Here is a 17,526-nt window from a genome sequence, read left to right as displayed (position 1 = left end):
TGAGAAAGGCCTTTGATCAGGTCAAGTATTCCAGGGCGCTTTCTCAGAGCATGCACAGAACAGCTGGCCTACATATTCACTGTAATTTTCAACCTCTCCTTGTCCCAGTCTGTAATCCCCACATGTTTTAAGTTGACCAACATCATTCCCGTCCCCTAGAACTCTAAGGCTTCATGCCACAATGACTACTGCCCTGTAACACTTACATACCTTAAGGGAACATTTTGACATTCGCCATATGGTTAGTGAGAAAGTGGGATTCTGTAAAAGCATACCCCAATGAGGATGTGTTGACTTATAGCTTCCTGTGCCAACCGGAAGTGCCATAATTGGTGTCACAGGGGCTGTTTCGAAGGGTTAAAAAAGTCAGATCTTTCCAAAACTTCATATGTGTGATTAGGCAACCCCCATGAACTGTAAATCAGTCATTTGTCCCATAAAATTTCAAAGAAAAACTAAATCACACAAACACACAGCTTGGAAGAAGGGACACATTGGGGTGCGTAGAGACATACACTGCCTGCATTAGTTAACCTAGTTCGAACTTTTAAAGAACCGTCAGACCTAGAGTTCCGAAACTTTAGAAACCTGTTCTAGAACTCAGGTTGATAGTGCATGGTGAGTTCTGTGGCTCTAGAAGGTTCTTAGACCGAGAAACATTTTTGCATCACGAAAAAAACGACATTTAGAAATGTCCCAGAGTCGCAAGACTAGGTGCATTGCGACCGCCTTGGCCCATATAGACGGACCCCAACGTTTCTGTACTCATTCAAGGACCCCGTAGCAAGTCATGGGAAAAAAGTGGATTTTCAGCACCAATTAGGGCCTTGCTCGGGCACCAAATGACCTATTGAGACGAAACTTGGGATTCGGGGTCGCCTCAACTAGGCCTACACATAACATCAGAACTGGACCCGCAGATAGAACGTAACTACGTGTTTTACATTTTTATTATGTTTTGAACAGAAAGCGTTGTGAATTTTAGGCCAGCAATGTAGTATGTGATAGTTGGCTACTAAACGAGTTGGAAAAAGTGGGTTTGGTGTCAGTTTGTATCAGTTTGGTGTCAGAATGATATCTAATTGACTGATGGACAGTGACTTGCTGGTGACTATTGTCCATTTGCAATATGTTTAAACAGTGAGGTACCATCACCAAAGTGACATTCTGAAATCAACCCTAACAAGCGATGGAGAGGAACCAAAATAACTGCCCAGCCATCCTGAGTTCATCGGGCCAGTCAATTTCGCATTCCTGCAGGATTTTTGAGCATGCCAAATTCGTGATGGTACATGCCCATTGAAACATATTGCAAATGCATGTGCACTTGCAATATGATTCAACAGTGAAAAAACATCACCAAATGGACATGATGAAGTCAACACAACGAGCGATGGAAAGGAACAACTATCACAGCCCGGCCATCCTGTGTTCATCAGGCCAGTCAATTTTGCATTTCTGCAAGATTTTTGAGCACGCCAAATTTGTGATGGTAAATGCCCATTGAAACATATTGCAAATGCACGTGCACTTGCAATATGATTCAACAGTGAAAAAAACATCACCAATTGGACAACACAATGAGCGATGGAAAGGAACAACTATCACTGCCCGGCCATCTTGTGTTCATCAGGCCAGTCAATTTAGCATTTCTGCAGGATTTTTGAGCATGCCAAATTCGTGATGGTAAATGCCCATCACCAAATGGACATGATGAAGTCAACACAACGAGCGATGGAGAGGAACCACTATCACTGCCCGGCCATCCCGAGTTCATCAGGCCAGTCAATTTTGCATTTCTGCAGTATTTTTGAGCATGTCAAATTCGTGATGGTAAATGGAAAATGGACATAACATCCTGATTTGCCATTTTCAAATTTTTCATATTGCATTTGGACATTTCTTATGGCATTTGGCCCCAAAAAAAGTCCCTTTTGACTACCTCTGAAATCATATTGCATATGGATAAATCATATTCCTTATGCACAAGTTCAATTGACACAAAATTCAAAAGAATTTTGAAAAACGGTCCAGAAAGCACTTTCTAAGGGTGTGTGAAGTTTTCAAAATTTCTGCTATATTTGACTTTTGACTTCCTATGAAATCGTATTGCAAATGGCGAAAACATATGTCTTATGCACAAGTAAAACATTTTTTTTTTAAATGATGATAATAAAATATGACTAGTATGTATAGTATGTAAGTAGTATGTAAGTATGTTGATACAGTTCTTATACATGTTTAATTGACACAAAAATCGAAAGAATTTCGAAAAACGGTCCAGAAAGCACTTTTTTATGGGGGTGATACATTTTTTATTTTTTTTCCCTTTTTCAAATTCAAAATCTTGCTTTTGGATGTTGACTTGTGTTGCATTTGCAATATGAAAAACCTCGGTGGAGCGCGCTCACCACCTGTTGGATATTCAAAGTGTTACACCTGGCATTTGCCATATGGCATTTGCAATCAACTTTGAACGAAACGACGCCGAATTGAGTGGTATTGGACACCGTATATGGTTTGTCCAGTGCCAATGACTTCCCATTCATTTTTGTCCATTTCAGGGGGGTGTTCCCTTACTGTAATCCCCACATGTTTTAAATTGACCAACATCATTCCTGTCCCCGAGAACTCCTTCATACCACAATGACTACTGCCCTGTAGCCCTTACTTCTGTAACCACGACGTGCTTTGAGAGGCTGGTTATGGCTCGCATTAACTCCACCATCCCAAATACCCAGACCCATGGCCAAGATGTTCAAATGCATACTGCAGAACAGTTGAAACAGATCCAGGTGGATGACACAATCTCAGGTAGTCCTGGGGCATGGTCCTCAGGTCCACAATGTTCAAATGTTCATAAATGACCGGGGGGGAACAAATCTGTCAGGTAGTCCTTGTCTGCCCCTGAACAGGCAGTTAGGCCCACTGTTCCTAGACACATGCCGCATAAATACTGGAGGCTGAGACAGGAGGGGTCAGGAGACACTGTGGCCCCATCCGAGGACACCCCGGACAGGGCCAAACAGGAAGGATATAACCCCACCCACTTTGCCAAAGCACAGCCCCCACACCACTAGAGGGATATCTTCAACCACCAACTTACCATCCTGAGACAAGGCTGAGTATAGCCCACAAAGATCTCCGCCATGGCACAACCCAAGGGGGCGCCAACCCAGACATGATGACCACATCAGTGAATCAACCCACTCAGGTGACGCACCCCTTCCAGGGACGGCATGAGAGAGCCCCAGTAAGCCAGTGACTCAGCCCCTGTAATAGGGTTAGAGGCAGAGAATCCCAATGGAAAGAGGGGAACCGGCCAGGCAGAGACAGCAAGGGCGGTTCGTTGCTCCAGAGCCTTTCCGTTCACCTTCCCACTCCTGGGCCAGACTACACTCAATCATATGACCCACTGAAGAGATGAGTCTTCAGTAAAGACTTAAAGGTTGAGACCGAGTTTGTGTCTCTGACATGGGTAGGCAGACCGTTCCATAAAAATGGAGCTCTATAGGAGAAAGCCCTGCCTCCAGCTGTTTGCTTAGAAATCTAGGGACAATTAGGAGGCCTGCGTCTTGTGACCGTAGCGTACGTGTAGGTATGTACGGCAGGACCAAATCAGAGAGATAGGTAGGAGCAAGCCCATGTAATGCTTTGTAGGTTAGCAGTAAAACCTTGAAATCAGCCCTTGCTTGGACAGGAAGTCAGTGTAGAGAGGCTAGCACTGGAGTAATATGATAATTTTTTTTGGTTCTAGTCAGGATTCTAGCAGCCGTATTTAGCATGAACTGAAGTTTATTTAGTGCTTTATCCGGGTAGCCGGAAAGTAGAGCATTGCAGTAATCTAACCTAGAAGTGACAAAAGCATGGATTAATTTTTCTGCATCATTTTTGGACAGAAAGTTTCTGATTTTTGCAATGTTACGTAGTTGGAAAAAAGCTGTCCTTGAAATGGTCTTGATATGTTCTTCAAAAGAGAGATCAGGGTCCAGAGTGACGCCGAGGTCCTTCACAGTTTTATTTGAGACGACTGTACAACCATTAAGATTAATTGTCAGATTCAACAGAAGATCTCTTTGTTTCTTGGGACCTAGAACAAGCATCTCTGTTTTGTCCGAGTTTAAAAGTAGAAAGTTTGCAGCCATCCACTTCCTTATGTCTGAAACACATGCTTCTAGCAAGGGCAATTTTGGGGCTTCACCATGTTTCATTGAAATGTACAGCTGTGTGTCATCCGCATAGCAGTGAAAGTTAACATTATGTTTTCGAATAACATCCCCAAGAGGTAAAATATATAGTGAAAGCAATAGTGGTCCTAAAACGGAACCTTCAGGAACACCGAAATTTACAGTTGATTTGTCAGAGGACAAACCATTCACAGAGACAAATCGATATCTTTCCGACAGATAAGATTTAAACCAGGCCAGAACTTGTCCGTGTAGACCAATTTGGGTTTCCAATCTCTCCAAAAGAATGTGGTGATCGATGGTATCAAAAGCAGCACTAAGGTCTAGGAGCACGAGGACAGATGCAGAGCCTCGGTCCGATGCCATTAAAATGTCATTTACCACCTTCACAAGTGCCGTCTCAGTGCTATGATGGGGTCTAAAACCAGACTGAAGCATTTTGTATACATTGTTTGTCTTCAGGAAGGCAGTGAGTTGCTGTGCAACAGCCTTTTCTAAAATTTTTGAGAAGAATGGAAGATTCGATATAGGCCGATAGTTTTTTATATTTTCTGGGTCAAGGTTTGGCTTTTTCAAGAGAGGCTTTATTACTGCCACTTTTAGTGAGTTTGGTACACATCCGGTGGATAGAGAGACGTTTATTATGTTCAACATAGGAGGGTCAAGCACAGGAAGCAGCTCTTTCAGTAGTTTAGTTGGAATAGGGTCCAGTATGCAGCTTGAAGGTTTAGAGGCCATGATTATTTTCATCATTGTGTCAAGAGATATAGTACTAAAACACTTGTGCGTCTCTCTTGATCCTAGGTCCTGGCAGAGTTGTGCAGACTCAGGACAACGGAGCTTTGAAGGAATAAGCAGATTTAAAGAGGAGTCCGTAATTTGCTCTCTAATAATCATAATCTTTTCCTCAAAGAAGTTCATGAATTTATCCCTGCTAAAGTGAAAGTCATCCTCTCTTGGGGAATGCTGCTTTTTAGTTAGCTTTGCGACAGTATCAAAAAGGAATTTCGGATTGTTCTTATTTTCCTCAATTAAGTTAGAAAAATAGGATGATCGAGCAGCAGTAAGGGCTCTTCGGTACTGCACGGTACTGTCTTTCCAAGCTAGTCGGAAGACTTCCAGTTTGGTGTGGCGCCATTTCCGTTCCAATTTTCTGGAAGCTTGCTTCAGAGCTCAGGTATTTTCTGTGTACCAGGGAACGGGTTTCTTATGAGAAGAAGAAACTAGAAGCACACAGAAGCAATCAATCAATCAGATTCCAAACTCTCCACCATGGCCAAGACCAAAGAGCTCTGCAATGATGTCAGGGTCAAGATTGTAGACCTACGCAAGGCTGGAATGGGCTACAAGACCATCGCCAAGCAGCTTGGTGAGAAGGTGACAACAGTTGGTGCGATTATTCGCAAATGGAAGAAACACAAAATAACTGTCAATCTCCCTCGGCCTGGGGCTCCATGCAAGATCTCACATCGTGGAGTTGCAATGATCATGAGAACGGTGAGGAATTAGCCCAGAACTACACGGGAGGATCTTGTCAATGATCTCAAGGCAGCTGGGACCATAGTCACCAAGAAAACAATTGGTAACACACTACGCCGCGAAGGACTGAAATCCTGCAGCGCCCGCAAGGTCCCCATGCTCAAGAAAGCACATATACATGCCCGTCTGAAGTTTGCCAATGAACATCTGAATGATTCAGATGGCAACTGGATGAAAGTGTTATGAGTGTTGTGGTCAGATGAGACCAAAATGGAGCTCTTTGGTATCAACTCAACTCACCGTGTTTGGAGGAGGAGGAATGCTGCCTATGACCCCAAGAATACCATCCCCACCATCAAAACATTATGCTTTGGGGGTGTTTTCTGCTAAGGGGACAGGACAACCTCACCGCATCAAAGGGATGATGGACGGGGCCATGTACCGTCAAATATTGGGTGAGAACCTCCTTCCCTCAGCCAGGGCATTGAAAATGGGTCGTGGATGGGTATTCCAGCATGACAATGACCCAAAACACACGGCCAAGGCAACAAAGGAGTGGCTCAAGAAGAAGCACATTAAGGTCCTGGAGTGGCCTAGCCAGTCTCCAGACCTTAATCCCATAGAAAATCTGTGGAGGGAGCTGAAGGTTTGAGTTGCCAAACGTCAGCCTCGAAACCTTAATGACTGGGAGAAGATCTGCAAAGAGGAGTGGGACAAAATCCCTCCTGAGATGTGTGCAAACCTGGTGGCCAACTATAAGAAACGTCTGACCTCGGTGATTGCCAACAAGTACTAAGTCATGTTTTGTAGAGGGGGTCAAATACTTATTTCCCTCATTAAAATGCAAATGTATTTATAACATTTTTGACATGTGTTTTTCTGGATTTTTTTGTTGTTATTCTGTCACTCACTATTCAAATAAACCTACCATTAAAATTATAGACTGATAATTTCTATGTCAGTGGGCAAACGTACAAAATCAGCAGGAGATCAAATACTTTTTTCCCTCACTGTATGTAAACTTCTGACCCACTGGGAATATGATGAAAGACATAAAAACTGAAATGAATCGTTCTCTCTACTATTATTCTGACATTTCACATTCTTAAAATAAAGTGGTGAGCCTAACTGACCTAAGACAGTTAAATGTCAGGAATTGTGGAAAAACGGAGTTTAAATATATTTGGCCAAGGTGTATGTAAATGTCCGACTTCAACTGTTGTTTAAAGCATTAAGGTTACGGTTAGGGAAAGGGTTACTTAACAAGTATTTACAAAGTTGCTAAAAAATAGTAAGTAGTTGCAACGTTGCTTTCTACTTAAATTGCTAAAGTTGTCCATGATGAGATTTGAACACGCAACCATTGGGTTACTAGACGTTTGTGTTAGACAGCATGCTTATCTATCTTGACCAACCATTCTCCTTTCAGTTTTGCCTTAAGTAACCTTCTGTCTTATGTAACCCTATCAAACGTAACATATCATACTAATTTGAGTGTTCCGGATTTACATTTACTATATTACGTCTAGTCTATGAGACCAGGCCTCATTACCAATAACATTACCAGGGAGGGTCTGTGCAGACAAACAAAACAATTTCTTCTATTTACTTAGGCTACTTATTTTTATTTTGTCTAGCTCAGCCGGAATCCTGTTGTTGTAGCCGTTGGCCTTTCTCATAATGGTTCAGCTATCTTTCCCAAGGGCCAGACAGGGTGACTGCGTTCATCAGAGACCCTCATTTGAACTAATAATATAAACACCACATTGGAGAAGCAATAGCAGGAAAGCAGGTTTCTCTGTTGCATAGCTGCGGGACTGGATAAATGATGCATGGGGTTCGTTCCTGGCGTCTCCCTCTCCCCTTTGTTCCATAGTATTTTGGAAGTATTAAGTAAGTAGCCGCGTTAATCCGGTTACAGACTAGTTCTCTCCTATCACCATACATATGAGCATGAACGGGCCAATGGAGGGGGGTGGGGTGCTGACTGCTTCAATGGATTACTGTCAGAGTCTCTGTTATGAAGCTGGCTTATTCTCCGTCCTTGTAAAAGCTATAGGCTCTACAAAAAGGCCCTGCCTGATGTACTGGGCTGTCCAAATGTGACAAGGACAGGGGTGACCCTCAAGTGAACAATGAGATCTTCCCCAATTCAAGTTGCAGGTTGAAGTTTATTGTCGTGAATCTTGCCGTGGAGGCAGAACTGAGTGATTTCTGCTAGATGAACCAGCTGCAAAGTTAAAACTGGCAATATTGTAAAAATGAATGAAAACAGAAACATGCTTTTTGGTCTTAATTTACTAAGGTTAGTGTTAGGCATAAGGGTTAGCAGTGTGGTTAAGGTTAGGGTTAGGTTTTAATTCATATTGTATGACTTTGTGGCTGTGCCAGCTAGTGACCACTCTGCAGAGCTGACTCCAGTACATGACTCATGACTTTCTTGTAGAATCACAGTCACTGATCACACGCTAGCTCTGGAGGGGAGCCTGACTGGAGGGGACACAGGCACTGTGAGGACAGTGATGCTGTGACAAGAGAGCTGAAGCAACTCTAAGAAAGTGGCGCTGACAGTCTCATTGTTCTGACCCTTTCTCTGTCTCTCTGTAGGTGTCAGAGACAAACCACAGGGAAGGCAGCTCAGACCGCCCAGGCTCACTGCTTACTTCCTACACCCGCTGTCTAAGAATATCAGGGGCGGTGAGGAAGTTATAGTGGGCCTGAGCGGCTGAGTGTGACTAAGGTTGCAAAATGTCCAATAAATTCCCTGGTTTTCCAGAAATCCTGGTCGGAGGATTCTAGATTTCCTGCTTATTACCTCCTGATTTCAGGGAACCTCCAACCGGGATTTCTGGGAAAACTGGGGAATTTATTGACATTTTGCAATCCTAAGTGTGAAACATAGCTGCTCTTCTGATCCTCCATCCAGACTACTACTCCAGGCCAATGCCAATGTGTATCTATTGTCCCTCACCAGCCAAAGCATGGGAGTGACCGTGATATTATGAGGTCCGGAAGGACCAATCTTTTTGCATAACTTGGTCAACTATGCCTCTGCCTCGCTGAGTCTTTGCCACCAGCGTTTTGTTCCAGGCGCTCTGAGAGATAGAGATGTGTCCATGATGAAAGTCAATGGCTATGCAGGAATTTTACAGTTTACATGAGGTGTGAACCGCAACAGAAAGAGCTAGCTTTGGGAAATCGATGTAGAAGATTGCCATTATTTCAGTGTAAACAAAGAAACTCTCTCAACCACTCAATTTGTGTCACTATTACAGCTATGTGATCTGGGGACAGTGCTCTTTTGCAACTCGATATAGCAAATAGCAAGCGGAAAAGCTTTTGTTCAAATATAGATGAATTGTTCAAGTTTCTCTGGAGTAGAGTTCTACTGAAGCGACTGAATACTAAAATCTTAAATAAATTGTCACCCCATTTCCTGCTTAGTGTTGACACTGAAAATGTAATACATTGAGATATACCCCTGAACTGCTGCTATTGACTGGATAAGTGCACAGTATCATAATTGAAAACACAAGTCCTTAGCAAGCATGAAATCTGCATGCAGCACGCACACCCAAGCACACATGAACACACACACAAAGACACACAGATAGACATACACACACTGCTGATCCAAGCACCAAGTGAGCAGTGGGGTGTGTTGAGATGATTGATTGGAGTTTTCCTTCAGCTCAGGGGGAAGAGATTGGAAGAGACACTTGTGTCCATTCATCAACATCACATACTCTTCAAATGAGCTGGAATACCCCAGCCAGGAGTGGGGAGGATTACAAGACTACAGTATAATGAACTACCCTAGCTAGAACAATATGATCCCTAAAACTGAAGTTCTCATTCTTTAAATTGACACATCCAGAATGTCACCCATGTCCCCAAATATGACTCTGATTGCCTCTGTATATTAATATGGAACATGAGTGAGGTAACAGTACAAACAGTATTCTATGCTTCCACATAATAATAATATGTCATATTATGTCATATGAATATGTGAAAGTCCCAAACCTGCGTGAATGGACACATCCCCAAAAACATTGGTGTCTTCATTTTCTGCACGGATACTTTGTAATCGGGACTGAGTTTGGTGACTGCACATCGTACCATCCCTATGATATTAACTGATACTCCTGCTCTGTGACTCTGTGAGCCAGAATTGGCTGGTCTCAAACATGGTCCATGTTACTCATTAGTGTACCACAGGAGGTTGGTGGCACCTTAATTGGGGAGGACAGGCTTGTGGTAATGACTGGAGCGGAATTAGTGGAATGGTATCAAACACATCAAACACATGGCTTCCAGATGTTTGATGCCAATCTATTTGCGCCGTTCTGACCATTATTATGAGCCATCCGTTCTCCCCTCAACAGCCTCCTGTACACCAGTGCCATGATTACTGTATACAGTGCCTTGCGAAAGTATTCGGCCCCTTTGAACTTTGCGACCTTTTGCCACATTTCAGGCTTCAAACATAAAGATATAAAACTGTATTTTTTTGTGAAGAATCAACAACAAGTGGGACACAATCATGAAGTGGAATGACATTTATTGGATATTTCAAACTTTTTTAACAAATCAAAAACTGAAATTATTCAGCCCCCTTAAGTTAATACTTTGTAGCGCCACCTTTTGCTGCGATTACAGCTGTAAGTCACTTGGGGTATGTCTCTATCAGTTTTGCACATCGAGAGACTGAAATTTTTTCCCATTCCTCCTTGCAAAACAGCTCGAGCTCAGTGAGGTTGGATGGAGAGCATTTGTGAACAGCAGTTTTCAGTTCTTTCCACAGATTCTCGATTGGATTCAGGTCTGGACTTTGACTTGGCCATTCTAACACCTGGATATGTTTATTTTTGAACCATTCCATTGTAGATTTTGCTTTATGTTTTGGATCATTGTCTTGTTGGAAGACAAATCTCCGTGCCAGTCTCAGGTCTTTTGCAGACTCCATCAGGTTTTCTTCCAGAATGGTCCTGTATTTGGCTCCATCCATCTTCCCATCAATTTTAACCATCTTCCCTGTCCCTGCTGAAGAAAAGCAGGCCCAAACCATGATGCTGCCACCACCATGTTTGACAGTGGGGATGGTGTGTTCAGGGTGATGAGCTGTGTTGCTTTTACGCCAAACATAACGTTTTGCATTGTTGCCAAAAAGTTCAATTTTGGTTTCATCTGACCAGAGCACCTTCTTCCACATGTTTGGTGTGTCTCCCTGGTGGCTTGTGGCAAACTTTAAACGACACTTTTTATGGATATCTTTAAGAAATGGCTTTCTTCTTGCCACTCTTCCATAAAGGCCAGATTTGTGCAATATACGACTGATTGTTGTCCTACGGACAGAGTCTCCCACCTCAGCTGTAGATCTCTGCAGTTCATCCAGAGTGATCATGGGCCTCTTGGCTGCATCTCTGATCAGTCTTCTCCTTGTATGAGCTGAAAGTTTAGAGGGACGGCCAGGTCTTGGTAGATTTGCAGTGGTCTGATACTCCTTCCATTTCAATATTATCGCTTGCACAGTGCTCCTTGGGATGTTTAAAGCTTGGGAAATCTTTTTGTATCCAAATCCGGCTTTAAACTTCTTCACAACTGTATCTCGGACCTGCCTGTTGTGTTCGCAAAGTTCAAGGGGGCCGAATACTTTCGCAAGGCACTGTATATGTGATGATCTTTGTATGCTTGCAATGCGCAATGATGGAAAAGTACTGGGTAAACGGAGAAGTACTGCTTTAGTTCTCAGGCTGAGAACTAAAGCACCTGCTGATAGTCATACAGCCTCAAGGCCGAGATAGTAAGTGAGAAAACCACAGTCTAGACTTGTTTTTCTTATCTTAGATACTTTGTATCTAATCCAATGCAACAATGTTAAGGTATGATTGACGGTAGGTTGTCCACACCAACTAGTATAAGGAGCGTTGTCTCCTGTTTCGCCACACAGATCTTTACTATAGACTATACTACAGTTGCATTTTATTACTAAAGAGTTCTATACCAAGGTTCCTGTTGTCACGAACCGGCTCAAAGCCCGTAACAAAAGGGAGACAACGTGGAGATAAGGAGTAACAAAATATATATTTATTAAATAAGTAACTAAGTAACATATACAATGATGTGTGTAATCAGTAATCAGTAGTGTAAGTGAGTGTTTTGCATGAATGTGATAATGCAGGGTGTTGAAAGGTGCCAAAGCAAACAACCAAAAGGCCACCAAGATACACAACAAAATATGTAAAGGTGTCTGCATGGAGATAGTCTCTTCCATGAATGTGGAAGAGGTCTATTTATCCTGGGACACACCTGGCCCAGGTGTTTCCCATGTAGCTGACGACCCTCCCAACTCCGCCCACCGGCATCCTAATAAGGAAACAAGAACAAAGACATAATACGGCAGACAGAGTGGGAGGGTCGTCACACTGTGTCTGTGTCATCAATCTGGAAGACTGATTGTTGAAGGAAACTTACATCACCCCATGCAAAGGACCACCCAACACTAGCAACCAACCCTGATCCATGACCATCCACGCCAAAAAATGACCAACTACCAACTACTACCCCTTCCGACATGTTCATCAGATGGCGAGAAGCCAAACTCGTGAATAGGCAGTGGAGTCATTTTGACTTTAGGTGTGGTATCTTTTCTTTTCCAGGTCTATAGGAAGTTATATTTTCCTACAGTAAATGACTGGGTAAGTTGACTGGCTTGTCTAGCTAGCCTGTCTTAGGCACATCATGATCAAGTATGGTAGCATTCTGCAGGCAACTATGTAATACAATCTGTACGTGCATCAGAGTGAATTGGTGTAAAATAGAAAAAAGCTAGTTAAAAACAGCCAGTACAGAGGCTGTTCTGAATGGAGTTTATTATCATTTGTTTGCAGCAAATGCAACTGTAAGCACTAAACACTTGCCTCCAATCAAGAGTGGTTGTTTAACAGATGTAGCAAAGTCAGGTATCCAAGTATTGATTTTCCTGCTCTAAGACAGCTCAGTAACTCACCTATCTCCCTCACATTCTTTCCCTCTTGGTTATAGTTTTTGTCTGCTATGTAGAAGTGCCTGTGGCAGGTTGAGCTTCAATAACTCAAATCGATGGCTAACATTGACTCACTCAGCGTTGGAAACAATAACAGCTGCATGCAGCAGGACTCATAGAATCATTCCTCCTGTCTATTTTTAGTATGTAGCATTATGTAAGGCCAATGAATACATTATTTAGCTTTTGATTCCCAATTTAGTACATTTAAAGCACAATATGATGCAAAGCTGTATGTGTAGTGGGTGCATATTCACCTTCAACTAGCCCCGGAACTACTGTATGACAGTCCATTTTCAACGGCTGTTGTCACTCATGCCCCAGTCAATAGGTGGGTCTGACCCTTGACCTGTTTCTACACCCAAACAAGGCTGAGAATTCCGCTTCTTTATTTGAGCAGGTGGATTGGACATGGGCTGGGATGCTTAGTTGGCCTCCAAATGCAGACAGTCTATTTGTACTGATATTTTCCATGCTTCAGCATTTGTCCTGTTCTCTTCTGACTGTTGGATGAGTCAGACTGAGCACGGAGGGTAGTGACAGTGTATATCCACACTATGTTGAAGATGCAGTGACAACAGCCCGGTACTACCCCGCTGCTACAATATGTTTGTCAGTGTTTATCAGTGCCCTATAGCAACAACACAACCTCCATGTGTCAGCACATTCTACAGTACACACAGGAAGAAACCCCATAGAGAGGCCTGAAAGATTCTTATTGTACAGTATTCTTACGTTGAATGATACAAGGGAATCAAATTGTAAACCATGCAATTGTGTATGACACATCAAATCTGAAAGGTGTAGGGTAGTCAGTGTTTTTGCCTCTATTCCTCGATCTGTTCTTGTCTTGTTTTTGTCTTCCATCTTCTCCACCACATACTTGTACCCTTAAAGCTGAGATCCGCGATAGGCGAAACAGAGCCACTGGCCGCCCCAGTTGCATTTGTTATTATTGCTTTGAGGAAATGAGTATCCAGCATCGTGGACATAAAATAATCCTAGTACATATGCTGCTGTTCTATCGCATGTGCGTTGATGTCAGAGGGAAAGTAACGGTGTTAGTTTGAAGTAACGTCTTTGTTGTTGAAATATGGGAAACGGACATGGGAGTTTCATCACTACGGATTCCACCTTTAAGGCTTGTTTCTCAGCTTTGATGAAAAAAATGCCATGCGTTTTACCATGACAGCTTTTCTACCCCAGTGTGTGGACTGTCAACAAGCAGGGAATTGGATTCAGGGATTAAAGCAGGCCAAACCGGTCTCTCCCCTCTCCACCTTGTCACTGCCCTCTAAGGATTTCCTTTTGGCTCAGGGCAAAGACGCACACACACACACACACACACACACACACACACACACACACACACACACACACACACACACACACACACACACACACACACACACACACACACACACACACACACACACACACTGCATCTTAACACACTACACACACCACTACACACACCCTACCAGCTCCTATAAGCAGAGGACATATAGCCTTACAGGAGACATGTGATCTGTCAGCCCACAATCAGCCATCTTAACCAAGCCAACACAGTCTCCCCCTCCCCTCCTGTCTCTTTATGAAAGCATGTGGTCCCTCTGTCATCTGTATGTATGCACAGTACTCTCCCCATTGCCTGCTTCAAGACAGAGTATCTGTGTGAGTGATCTTTATGAGCGCCCGCTCTAATATCTAATAGCTCTGCTCAGCGTTTTCCACCTCCTCTCATCCATGGAGACTGGGTAATACCACAAATCCATTAGACAGACTTTCAACAAACAAACCTAGTCACACTCACACTGCCTCACATTGTCAGTGAATTTATTTTACACCCTGAATGAAACACAGGGGAAAGGAAAGCTGGTGGGGAGAGCAGTGTCAATACATACCCCGCCCACATCTCTTTAACCCTGTGTAAAAGGGCAATACCTCATCAACAGCTGCTGTACCCACTCAATGAGCCATCGTTAAAGAGCAATGATAGCCTCGAGGGCTGAGCACGGACCGAGTGACACAATCACAAACAAGCTAACAACAAAACAGGATGAAGTTTATATGCACCCAAAGATCACCTGGTATATACGCTGTCCAGGATGCTAAGATCACCTGGTGTATATGCTGTCCAGGATGCTAAGATCACCTGGTGTATACGCTGTCCAGGATGCTAAGATCACCTGGTGTATATGCTGTCCAGGAGGCTAAAATCACCTGGTGTATATGCTGTCTAGGAGGCTAAAATCACCTGGTGTATATGCTGTCTAGGAGGCTAAGATGATCATGATATGGCTGTGTGATAGCATGATTGGGCTGTGTGATAGGTCTGTGTGATAGGGCTGTGTGATAGAGCTGTGTGATAGAGATGTGTGATAGCATGATTGGGCTGTGTGATAGCGCAGTGAGATAGAGCTGTGTGATAGGGCTGTGTGATATAGCTGTGAGAGAGCATGATATGGCTGTGTAATAGGGCTGTGTGATAGGGCTGTGTGATATCATGATAGGGCTGTGTGATATAGCTGTGTGATAGGGCTGTGTAATATAGCTGTGTGATAGGGCTGTGTGATATGGCTGTGTGACATTATGATAGGGCTGTGTGATAGTGCTGTGTGATATAACTGTGTTATAGCATGATATGTCTGTGTGACAGGGCTAATTGATAGAGCTGTGTGATAGGGCTGTGTGATAGCGCGATAGGACTGTGTGATAGCATGATTGGGCTGTGTGACCGGGCTGTGTGATATGGCTGTGTGACATTATGATAGGGCTGTGTGATAGCATGACAGGGCTGTGTGATATGGCTGTGTGACATTATGATAGGGCTGTGTGATAGCATGATAGGGCTGTGTGATAGGGCTGTGTGATAGGGCTGGGTGATATAGCTGTGTGATAGGGCTTTATAGCTGTGTGATAGGGCTTTGTGATATTATGATAGGGCTGTGTGATAGGGCTGTGTGATTGCATGATAGGGCTGTGTGATATGGCTGTGTGATATAGCTGTGTGATAGGGCTGTGTGATATAGCTATGTGATATAGCTGTGTGATAGCATGATAGGGCTGTGTGATAGGGCTGTGTGATAGAGCTGTGTGATAGGGCTGTGTGATAGGGCTGTGTGATAGGGCTGTGTGATATAGCTGTTTGATAGGGCTGTGTGATATAGCTGTGTGATAGGGCTGTGTGATATTATGATAGGGCTGTGTGATAGTGCTGTGCGATAGTGCTGTGAGATAGGGCTGTGTGATGGAGCTGTGTGAAGGGACTGTGTGATAACATGATAGGGCTGTGGCTGTTGTGAGAGGGCAGATAGTGTTTACATGATGCCAAGCAGCTCCAGGGGTGAGCAGCGCTGGGCATCAGTAGAGAAAACGCCTGGAAGATGTCCGTGAGACAGCAACCAGCTCTGCAGGCGTGTTACATTGTGTATGCAAGTGTGTGTGTACGTGTGCGCGTATGTGTGCATTTGCATGTGCGTGAGCCTTCATGTGTGCATGTAAGGGACACTGTGCGCATGTGATCTGTGTTTGTGTTCATGAGTCAGAGTGTGTTGATATTTATAACTATAACTATAAATAATCTGTGTACGTGTGCTCTATGAGACACTATAGAGTGTGTGTGTGTGCTCTGCCTGTGTGTTCGGGGAGCTGCATGGTGTCACATCCAGCTGCAGGCTCCAGAATTGGGCGCCCTAGGGTGCCGTGGGCAGGCGAAGTGGCCCAGTCAGCAGCACTTTGCCTGGGTGAAGCGTTGGGAGAGAGGCTGCTCTCTACGGAGGAGGGCGGCTGGAGAGATCTGCATCACCTTGAACTCATGTGGTAGTAATGCCAGGCTTCTCTCAGGCTCCTCACACACAGTCAGCATCACCTCTCTCCCTCTCTCTCTCTCTCTCTCTCTCCCTCACTCTTTTTTTTGCTCTCTCTCTCTCTCTCTCTCTCTCTCTCTCTCCCCTCTCTCCCCTCTCTGCTGTCATCATGCCCATGGCCACATGTCCATGACATTAATGAGTGTTAAATTAGCTTGCTAATCCAACTCTCTAACCTCGTCTTTCTATGGAGACCTTCTCTCCCTCACTGCTGCTGTCCGCATGTATGTCTAGCCCAGCTGCCATATTGGGAGGAGGGGGGTGGGAGGGGAGGATTAGATTTAAATCGGCATCTGTCGGAGAGAGGCCTGTTTACACTAGGAAAGAAAAGATCACGCTTTCTGACACTAGAGAAATTCCCTGAGTCACCAGTCCCACCAGGCATGGCTCTTAAGCACGGAAAGGAATGGCAGCAGTGGCTCCAGTCACTTCACACATGGTTAATCTGTCTGTTCTCGCTATCGTCCCTAGTAGTGTACCTGGTAGACGCGGGCTAAGCTAAGCTAGGCTAACCGCTAACCGATGGCGTGCGGAGAGCCAGAGCCTGCTGCTGCTGTCTTCAATAGTATAGTACAGTGTGGGCATCTGAGCTATTATATGATTATGTGGTGGTGACATACAGTATCTTCTCTTTTAGCTGGGGGTTGAGATGCGGAGTGTGTGAGCCATAGTATTTCCTGACGAAACCTGTCAGAAAAGCAGCTGTCAAGAGCTCTGAGTATCGGCAAGAAAGGATGTGATTTCTTTTTTTTTTTACTGTGTGCATATCATGCGATGTCAACAAATTGCAGGGGAAACAAATGAAAGAGAGAGAATGAATGTAGATGCTCAAATGGTGGAAAAACAACATGTGTTGGGGAACAGTATACATCACACACTGAATGTGGTATTATAGCACAAATCCTGCAACTTTACATGGAATACAGATGACACTTTTCCCCTT

Source organism: Oncorhynchus tshawytscha, linkage group LG16 (assembly GCF_018296145.1).
Source record: "Oncorhynchus tshawytscha isolate Ot180627B linkage group LG16, Otsh_v2.0, whole genome shotgun sequence".
NCBI lineage: Eukaryota > Metazoa > Chordata > Actinopteri > Salmoniformes > Salmonidae > Oncorhynchus > Oncorhynchus tshawytscha.
Note: the sequence above shows the minus strand (reverse complement) of the source record.